We start from the raw sequence: 9492 nt of genomic DNA, 5'->3' as shown, positions 1-9492 counted from the left end.
ACACTCTTATGGCTACTATATATAAACAATACTTTCAATTTAGGTATTCCACAAGGCAAACAGACAACCACAAAAAACAAAGAAATCAAATATTAAAGAATAACTTTTCACGTGAAAATCATGACTCTATATAAAATTAAAATGAACACATGGCTAAAATTTTTATGTAACAATTAATGAGGGAGCCAGTAAGACATTACAGCCAGTTTAAAGAAGAATCTGAAGTGCGGACGCATGCGGCACTGCTAAGTAATTACACAGGAGGCCATTAGACCGAGGTGGCTCTAATACCTTGGCAGCCTGTGTAAGCAAACCAGAACCTAAGCCAGAGTCAATTCCTGTAACTACTTCAAACTTAAGAAATCCAAACTGAAAAACAACCTAGTTGGCTATCACAGATTCTTCTCCCAAGACAAATACAGTCAAAGCTTATTATTCACAGATAGCCCGCTAGGCTTTCCCAAATAAGGCAACCACTTAAGCTATCGCCAATCAAATAATTCTCCTTGCTTTGAGTCTTTTCTATAAAAGTATGCCCCTTAGCTCCTGCCAGTGGTGCACCTTGAACCACTTTCAGTTGGAATCAATGTTTGCTCAAAGAAATGCTTATGAATTTTAATGTGCCTCAGTTTATCTTTTAACAGTTCCTAGGTGGCCAGGAATGGCCAAAATAAATCTGCTTAATAGTTGTAAAACTGGCTTCTTCCTTGGTAGGGAAGGGGGGAGATAAGTCAAAGCACATCCAGTAAACACAATATGGCCAGTTCTCATTATTTGCTGTTCAGTATTTGCAAATTCACTCACATACATTCTAAAAATACATGGGTTAGAAAGGCTTCATTCAGACGCAAGTTATAATGCTGTTGGCCGTGAATTAAACGTTAATGAGACAACAGAGTAAATAAGAGACAATGGCTTTTTAAAAGAGAAACACACATAAAACAAGGTTATGTGTTGATTGGTTGATGAAAATGTGACCAGAGGCTTGCAGGAGTCTAACCCTATATTTTCCCTAAATGCAGTGGTTCAGGATTCATTAATGCAGTGCTCACAGCAACTTTTATAGGACAAAACTACCATGAATAAGGAGCCTTGACTGTATTTGTCTTTGGAGAAGAATCTTTGCATTTGCATTAGCATCAATGATCTACAACATACAAAATTGTAAAACAGCACAAAGACAATAAAAGTCATAGGTAAAACAGTACAGTACTTTAGACAGGACACCCAGTCATCTTTTTTGCCAATTTCAAAATCTTTCATGATTTTTTCCTGATAGGAGAAAAATCAGCTGCTTCAGTTGTTTCAATCAAGCAAAATAAGCAGTGGCTGCCAGATGAAGAAATGAGTTCTTTTGAAATTTTCACTTGCCTACCAAAACCTAATCCTCTAGTATTTAGAAATAATGTGACTCCACCCACTGTAGTTCCATTTGTATATAATCAGTCATATTATGAGACGAATGGTGTCAATGTAGGTAAAGAGGTATTAGGGGAGGAAGAGAAGGAGGTGGACAGACTAATTATCTCACTCAACCCTGGAACTTCTCAGGAAGCAGATAAGATCAGAGCCATTTTGCAGAACAGGAACAGTAAACTCTATTAAGTTCAATAATGCTAAAGAGGATGCTAATAGATGGACTGAATCTCATTCTTCTAGATCCAAAATCAGAGCTCGTTTCACCCCCAAATAATACCTCTATGTTTTCTCAAGAGTGTGGAAACCACTTATTTTCCCTTCTCCCTTTGGGTTTGTGGTGAAGACTGGAGGGCTGAAGACATTATAATCTCAAAACTGTATTGATTTGTTGATTTATTTGCTCTTTCCCTGAGAAAGAGCAAAGGAAAAGCGCATGTTTGGGGTTGACTCACAAGGAAAACAATCTACAGAGCTAAAGAATCTAAGACGTGCTTAGAGAGGCAGAAGTTGAACAAATGTCTAATACTCGTGTGGTTAGATGTTTTTGTTCTTTACTTTTTTTAATGTTTTTGAATTTCCTATCTCTATCTCAGTAATCCCAAGAAGCCGAAGTGAAGAAACAGTTTACATAACTGTCAGTTCTTTTAGCTTTTGGATTAGTGACAGGTATTCACTAGTTGAAATAATTACTCAGAAGTTACACCACCAATTCCTCAGCCTCTCAGCTCTCGTATTTAGATATTTGCCTGTGTACTCATCAAAACTGTTCTTCTTAGGTCTTTATAGCACTATTTTGTAAGAGAGATAGAACAAGCATATAAACATAACTATCTAGAAACATAAATACATAAGCACATAGCAATGCCAAATGATCCTGAAGTTTGTCTAATCCTCATTTACATGACAGATGGAATACTGGAGGATCTGTTTTTGCAGCAAATATGATCAACAGATTCAGCGTTTTATACAGGTCATCTACAAATAGTCCAGTAGTTTTAATTTATCCCAATAAGCACATGGCAAGAAAATAATCCAAGATGACTGAGTATTTAAGGTGACAGAAAAGCAATGATTCAATTACAGAAACCATGGAAAGCTTCTCTATATTTGTACTTTTACATATAAATTATTCTGTATTGGGGTTATCATACGGAAAAATGAAAGGCATATGTGAATACACTGGCAGCATGTAACATGGTGTGGTGACTTTTTATTGACCAAAGCCAGAGCTGGTTTCCCAGAATTCCCTTCACCATGTGGGTCTGGGCTAGGGTTGGCCACAGGAAAAATTTGTGTGTGATTTTGAAGATGGCAGCGAAGCAATAGCCATTACTCCCACAAGGTCAATGTAGGCCGCCAAGTGCAGCTCCCCATGTGCCTGCTGATCTGCCAGCTCCCTCGGTGGCCAGGGGCAGCAGCTGGGCCTCCGTTGCCTCACCACCTGCTGATCTCCTTCCACTTTGTGTGGCCTGGGCCAGCTGTGTGTGTGGCTTGGTGGCAACGGCTGCCAGCTTCTTCCTGCAAGTCACCCACATGGTTGAGGGTGGAGGAGGGGATCGGCAGGCAGGTTGGAGTTTGTCCTCATGGATTCCAATTTGCCCTTGTTCCTTGCCACTCGACATCCAGCTTTTCCTCCCAACTTCAAGTCCTGCTGACATGCCGCCCATTTTGGCCCACCCTGGACACAGAGCAATACCCTCTTAAAGACTCCACTAGCTTTTGCCACTGTGGAGGGCCCGGCTCCTGTAATAAACATCGCTCACAGCGGTTCTGCCATCCCAGCTGCATCTGACTGATGCACGTGGTTTCATGGCAAGAGTGAACTTCAGGTTTGGAGATTGGATTCTAATCCTGGCTTTACCACTGCCTAGCTTTGTGTCCTTGGCACATGACTCAACTTCCCATATCTCTGTTTTATTAGATTAGATGGATGAATGTTAGTGGCAGCTCCAACTGGAAATCAAGGTAGTGAGTAAAACTTTACCACAGTGTTTATAAAAAGCCGTATTCACTCAGAGTTTATTAAAAGAACACAGGAGATTGTTTTAGTCAAATGAGTCTATGCACCTAAGATTTTTTAAAATTAACTTTCTTTACTGATATTGGGATATACTTCTATTATAATGTTTTAAAATATTTATTTATATGGGACAAGTGCAAATCACAGTGTGTCATATGACGATCTGCAAAAGTTGCCAGTGCGCGCTGCCAATGGAACGGCCAAGAACGGCTATCGTTGTCAGAGGTGGCACTCCTGATGCCTGTAAATGTCTGACTTACAGCAATCCCGGGACTGAGATGCGGAACACGTAGACCTATTCAGTGGGGGTGGCAGGAGACCGGCCATGCGCCATCGGACAGCCATCCTTTCTTTGCCCTGCACATTTTTGACAGTTTCCCAGGACATCTGTCTCATCAGAGCCATTGGAACAAGCATCTCCTGGGAGCTCTTTCATTCTTACGCATCAAATAGAGATGAAATACAGACGTGGAGTAAAGAGCAGATTGAAATGATTGTAGGATGGGATAGGGGCCCTCTGACAACTCTTTTCAACAGGATGACAATGAGGTGAATTCTGACAAGATTCCCCCTCCCCCCACAGAGAAAGGCGGCATGTTGCAAACGTGGTGGTGAGACTGGATTCGTTACCACCGGCTCTGTACCCTGATACCTCATCAAAGACATAACGATGGTGTTGATAAGAGCTGCTGCATTAAGACCATCTTGCGTTTCCAAGGGGCCCATCTCTGAGCTGCTTTTGTGCTCTTTCTGCCCCCTCCCCCTTAATGACACAGATGTCTACAATCCCAACGCACCTGTGTTTAGAAACATAAGGTTCATTATGAGAACAGAGCACTGCTCTCCTCACCGTTCCTCGTTCACGAACAATGGCCACATACAGAGCCGTAGGGCCAGCAGCCCAGAATTAACTTTCTTGATGGCAGACACATCCTAGGACTTCAAAATTCGACACCAGTAGAAGCAAATTATAGGCTTAAGGGGTTTCTTTCTTATTACATGAGGAATGCATGCGCATTGATTCTTTTTCACTAGTGATGGGTCAACTACGGTTTTTATATAAAACACCAATATCTCATTTAACAGAAAGGAACAGGAGGGGGACAGGGAATAGGGTGCCTTGGTGAATGCAAGGGGATGGAGGAGCCAGGGGAGGGCATCTTTTGGAGGTCTGGTTTCTTACAAAGCTAGAATGAATTGTTTTTTATTTCCTAAGCATTTTGTTTAAGAGCTTAGCAAACCTACCTTGGGCCTCTCATTTGTAGTAGGCACTGGGGCCATTCTTGAGGAACGTTTAGTCTGGTGAAGAAGAAAAATTGTTTCCTTATTCACTTTGTCTATCTCCCTCTGCCATCCTAACTTGTGACCATTAGAATGGTCATTTGTGGTACCAGGAAATGTGGCTAATTTTGGTGGCACAATTTCCAACACAATCTGTTGTTAAGACACACAGGGCTTGGAAACTAGGCACAGGCATAGTGAGTGTAGAGTGTGTGTCCAGGACACCTGGGTTCACTGGGTTTCCTCACCAATTCCAAAAACATATTGAGTGCCTACTAGAGAGGGATATATCTCTATGTCTATGTCTTCTCTGCGTCTACAGCTATATCTACATCTACATCTACATCTACATCTACATCTACATCTACATCTACATCTACATCTACATCTACATGTACCTCTTCCTCTACCTCTATTTCTCTATCTCTATGTGGGCAGACAAACAATCCACAACTAAATGAAATAGAAAGTTCCAAATAGTTACAAGTGTAATGAAACAAGTATTACAGGGCAATGTGACCAAATAAATGGGAGGCCAACTCAGCTAGGATAGTTTAGGAAGTGGTTTTAGAGGAAATAACATGTAAACTGAAAATCGTGTGATTCAAAGATGTTTACTAGATCTGTGAATCTTTCTGTTCTGTGATTACTGAAATAAATTGTCTGATTTATTTGGATAGATTGTGTCCAGATAATTTCTCTTTGAAGTCATATATCAGAGAACAGGAGAGGAAAAGAACTTCTCCTAGAGACATGGGGATTATTAGCATGGCATGGATTTTATTGTCAGTGTAGCAATCTTATGAGTTGGACACTAATGCCAACTTTAGGATTAAAGATTTCCCATTTCCCTCACATTTACCCAGCAATGTCCTTTTGTTTGAGGCCAGCTAATCTGAAACCAAATGCATATATAATATTCGGCTGCATGTAATAAGCCCATAAAGCACATCAGTGAACCATCCACACAAACAAGGTAGTTACAACTTCCACAACACCAGTGGGAATTAAAGTGCAGTGTTTGACAAGACTGACACTTACAGATAAATGCTGAATTCAGGAAACAAAAACAATCTGAAAATCAAACCAAGTTGGAAAGTTGAAAGTAAGTGCCTGGGATGACTTGATCCTTCCTACGGCCCAGAGCCCCCAAGGAGGAGAATGGATTGAATGGTTACGGCCAACCAAGTAGCCTGCCTTTCCTCTCTCTAGATCCACTCTTCAGATCCTCCTGTGGAATGTATTGATAACTTTTACAACATACAAGATTTAACCTTATTTCACCTGCCCACAAAACCAGCGGAAAACCCAAACCAAAATGTGTTCATTACAAACAGATAAATACTGGTAAACTGGTTGAAAAATAGTTCAGGAAAGGAAGAAGTCAGAGAGTTCAGGAAGAAAAAACAAAATGTTGTCCTAGAGATGAGAGGCTTTTGGCACCTAAAATAAAATTTTCCATCTGAAATCCTGCTCTCCCTCTGTAGAATCTGATTCTGTCTAATAATTTTGAGCAGAACCCAGGTTGGAAAGCAAGGAGAGGGAAAAGTTTTCCATTCAAAGTTCCCACCTTTCAAATCTATTTCCATTTCTTCATTTGGCACAGCTAATGTTGGATCTGCCCCTTGGTTCCATGTCCATCTGGGGAAAACATTTGGCTGAAATGGGAGGAATAATAAATGCTTCACCGATTAGTTACATTATATTCTAAATGGCAATTGGTTCACATTTTTAAAGAAAAATTTTAAAATGGACCAGTAAAATAAAGATAAGTACTTATAACAGTGGTCACGCTGGCTCTTACTGGTGAATAGGTTTCTATGGGCTTTTACATGTCATCTCATTATTTTAACTTCGCCACAGTTTTGTGTAGAAGTTAAATGGGATTATGTAACTTGCCAGGAGCTCATAGCTTAGTGATGCTTGAATGGTGCTTTTATCCTAGAGAAGAGCTCACCTTGCCTGCTCATCTTCCTCCATGGTCTGCTGAGCTTGGTGGGCTGGATACACAGATATCACCTGAAAAAGTGTCAGGTTAGGGCCAACCATACACCTACCTTACCCCATTCAGGGGCTCTGTGCCACCATGTGTGAGTCTCAACAGTAAGACTCAACAACATTGGCAAACAAGAACCAACCATCTAGAAACAGAGACCAAATGGATGGTTACCAGAAGGGATGGGTGGGAGATAGGTGGAAAGGGAAGGGGGATATATTCAATAACACTGTAAGAAGTTTAAATGGTGACAGATGATTGCTAGAATTAGCAAGGTGATCGCAATGTAAGGTATAAAAATGTCACGTCATTATGTTGTACACTTGAAACTAATATAACCAATGTAAGATTGTATAGCAACTATACTTAAATTTTTGAAAATAATATAAAATGTCTTAAAAAATAAAAGAGCCAACCAGCTGGGCGGCAGTCACTTCACTCTCTAACATCTGGAGTTGGGGTTCCTAAGCAGCAATCAGGATGAGGAACAATACGCCTTCCCTTCCACAGGTGGGCAATGAACTGTCCTGCAGTCCATGCTAGGTGATGTCAAGGAGTCTTCTTTCTAAATAAATGGATGTCAGAGTCATTTACAGGGAGGAGCATGGAGGTAGAGGTACTGTTAAGGAGATAAGGACCGGCCAGGTGTCTTCAGGCAGCCACTTCCTGGGGGTGGCTTGTGGTAACAGCAAGAGCTCTTATGAGGAGCTCGAGACTTCATTTCCAATCTTGCAAACAAGAGTACTTTTGACTTTGGAAGAGTGTGTGATCTCTTCAAAAAAATGGAGAGTTTGAGCCAGATAATTTTTAAAATTCTTTTCAACTCCAGCTAAAAAAAAAAATAGAATCCATGAAAATCAAATTTGTTCTATAATGTGCCTGGGTTTGAGGCAGCAGGAATTGCTACTTCCACAATTAAATATAAAATAACTACATTTAAAAGAAAATGGAATATCACTCAGTTACCATGGGAAGAACTGGTCATAGCAATTTTAAAAACACAACCAGAGTAGATGCATTCAAGCTGCAGCCAGAAAGGCAATGGTGTCATTGAAACAATGAGACTTCCTGACTTACAAATTCAGAGCATATAGAGGCTGCTACTGTGGAAAGGCAATGTAGCTGTTCTAGGCTCCAACCAAGAAGGGGCAACAACAGAGTCATCCTCATAAGTGAGAGATTAGGGTCTTGGACAGCAGTGGACATGCCACAAAGCATAGAAAATTTCATTTGATGAATTTCATTCATGAGTGAGATGAAATTTGGAAGTTTGACTCCTGGGAACACTTAGGTGGAATGAGACTACATGGTGATAAATGAACAACTATCAAAGTCATAATAAAAAAATGCATTTTTCCTTAATGGCTTCCTGTATTACTGAGTTGGGAGAAATGGGTGCTGATGGAAGGGTATTTCTCATCCAAATGTATATAATTTCCTCTCTCCTTTTGCAGTTTCTGCACAGCCCTTTGGGAACCAAACTTGGCACAATGGCTTGGGCTTCCTGCTTTCCAACACCAAGGGCGCTGTCAGCACTCTGAAGATAGTGCGATAATCATATTTGTTTTGGCCTCTCAGCCTCAAGGCCAGATGGTTGTCATACTGACTGGAAGGGAGCTGTTGTGACAGGGGAAAGGGCATGAGCCAGAGCTAGCCAGGAAAGGACATTGGGATGCTTCCATATAAAATAACGGTTTCTAGAAGTTTTCTCGAAACCAGGCAGCAACACATGGGCCACAAGTCTTTTCAAATTCATAGTTGCAGTATGACTCGGGTTTGAGTGGAGGCCAATGGGACTTTAGGCAGCCTTCTGAGGCAAGGTAACTTCAGATCCTATCACCTTGGAAATGTCACCCCATTCTTTCACATTATGTGGGTTCAACTGACCAGTTGGGCTTTGGCCTCCAATTCAACTCTAGGACCTCCAAAAACTCCTCTTGTGCAGGAACTAGATGGAAACCATGTTCAAAGGGCTCACTGTGCATCACAGATGACCCTAAAGTTATTGGGCCTGGTTTAGGTCTTTCCTGAGGATTCAGTAGCTACAAAGAGAAAGGGTGGCTGGTCCCCACAGGATCACACCTCCCGATCTAAGCAGTCCTATTTTTCTGCATTCATGAAGCGTTCCTTATTGGCTGAACTATTTCCTGTTATCTGATACAAACCAGGAAATATTTGTTGGGCACTTATTTGGCACCCAGTACTATGGTTAATTTTATATGTCAACTTGACTGGGTTGTTGGATGCCCAGACACCTAATAAAACATTATTTCTGGGTGTGTCTGTGAGGATGTTTGGGGAAGAGATTAACATCTGAATCAGTAGGCAGAATAAAGACTATCTGCTGTTACCAAAGTGGGTAATCGTCATCCAATCTGTTGACAGCTCATGTAGAATCAAAAGGTGGAGAAAGAGCAAATTCTCTCCTGCTCCCCTTGAGCTGGGACATCCATCTTCTCCTGCCCTCAGACATTGGTGCTCCTGGTTCTCAAGCTCTTTGGTCTCGGCCTGTGAATTACATCATTGACTTCCTGGTGTAATTCAGGCTCAGACTGAATTATAAACCCGGCTTTCCTGGTTCTCCAGCGTGCAGATGGCTGATCATGAGACTTCTCACCTTTCATTAAAAAGTTCCTATAGTACATTACCTCATATACATCTATTTATCTACCCAGTGGTTCTGTTTCTCTGGAGAACCCTGACTGATACAACAGGCCCCGGGGATTAGGTGAGGACACGCAAGGTGGATGAGCACCAGGCCCCGCTGGCAGAGAAT

The sequence above is a fragment of the Myotis nattereri genome, assembly GCF_964212035.1.
Source record: "Myotis nattereri genome assembly, chromosome: 12".
In the NCBI taxonomy this organism is placed as follows: domain Eukaryota; kingdom Metazoa; phylum Chordata; class Mammalia; order Chiroptera; family Vespertilionidae; genus Myotis; species Myotis nattereri.
Note: the sequence above shows the minus strand (reverse complement) of the source record.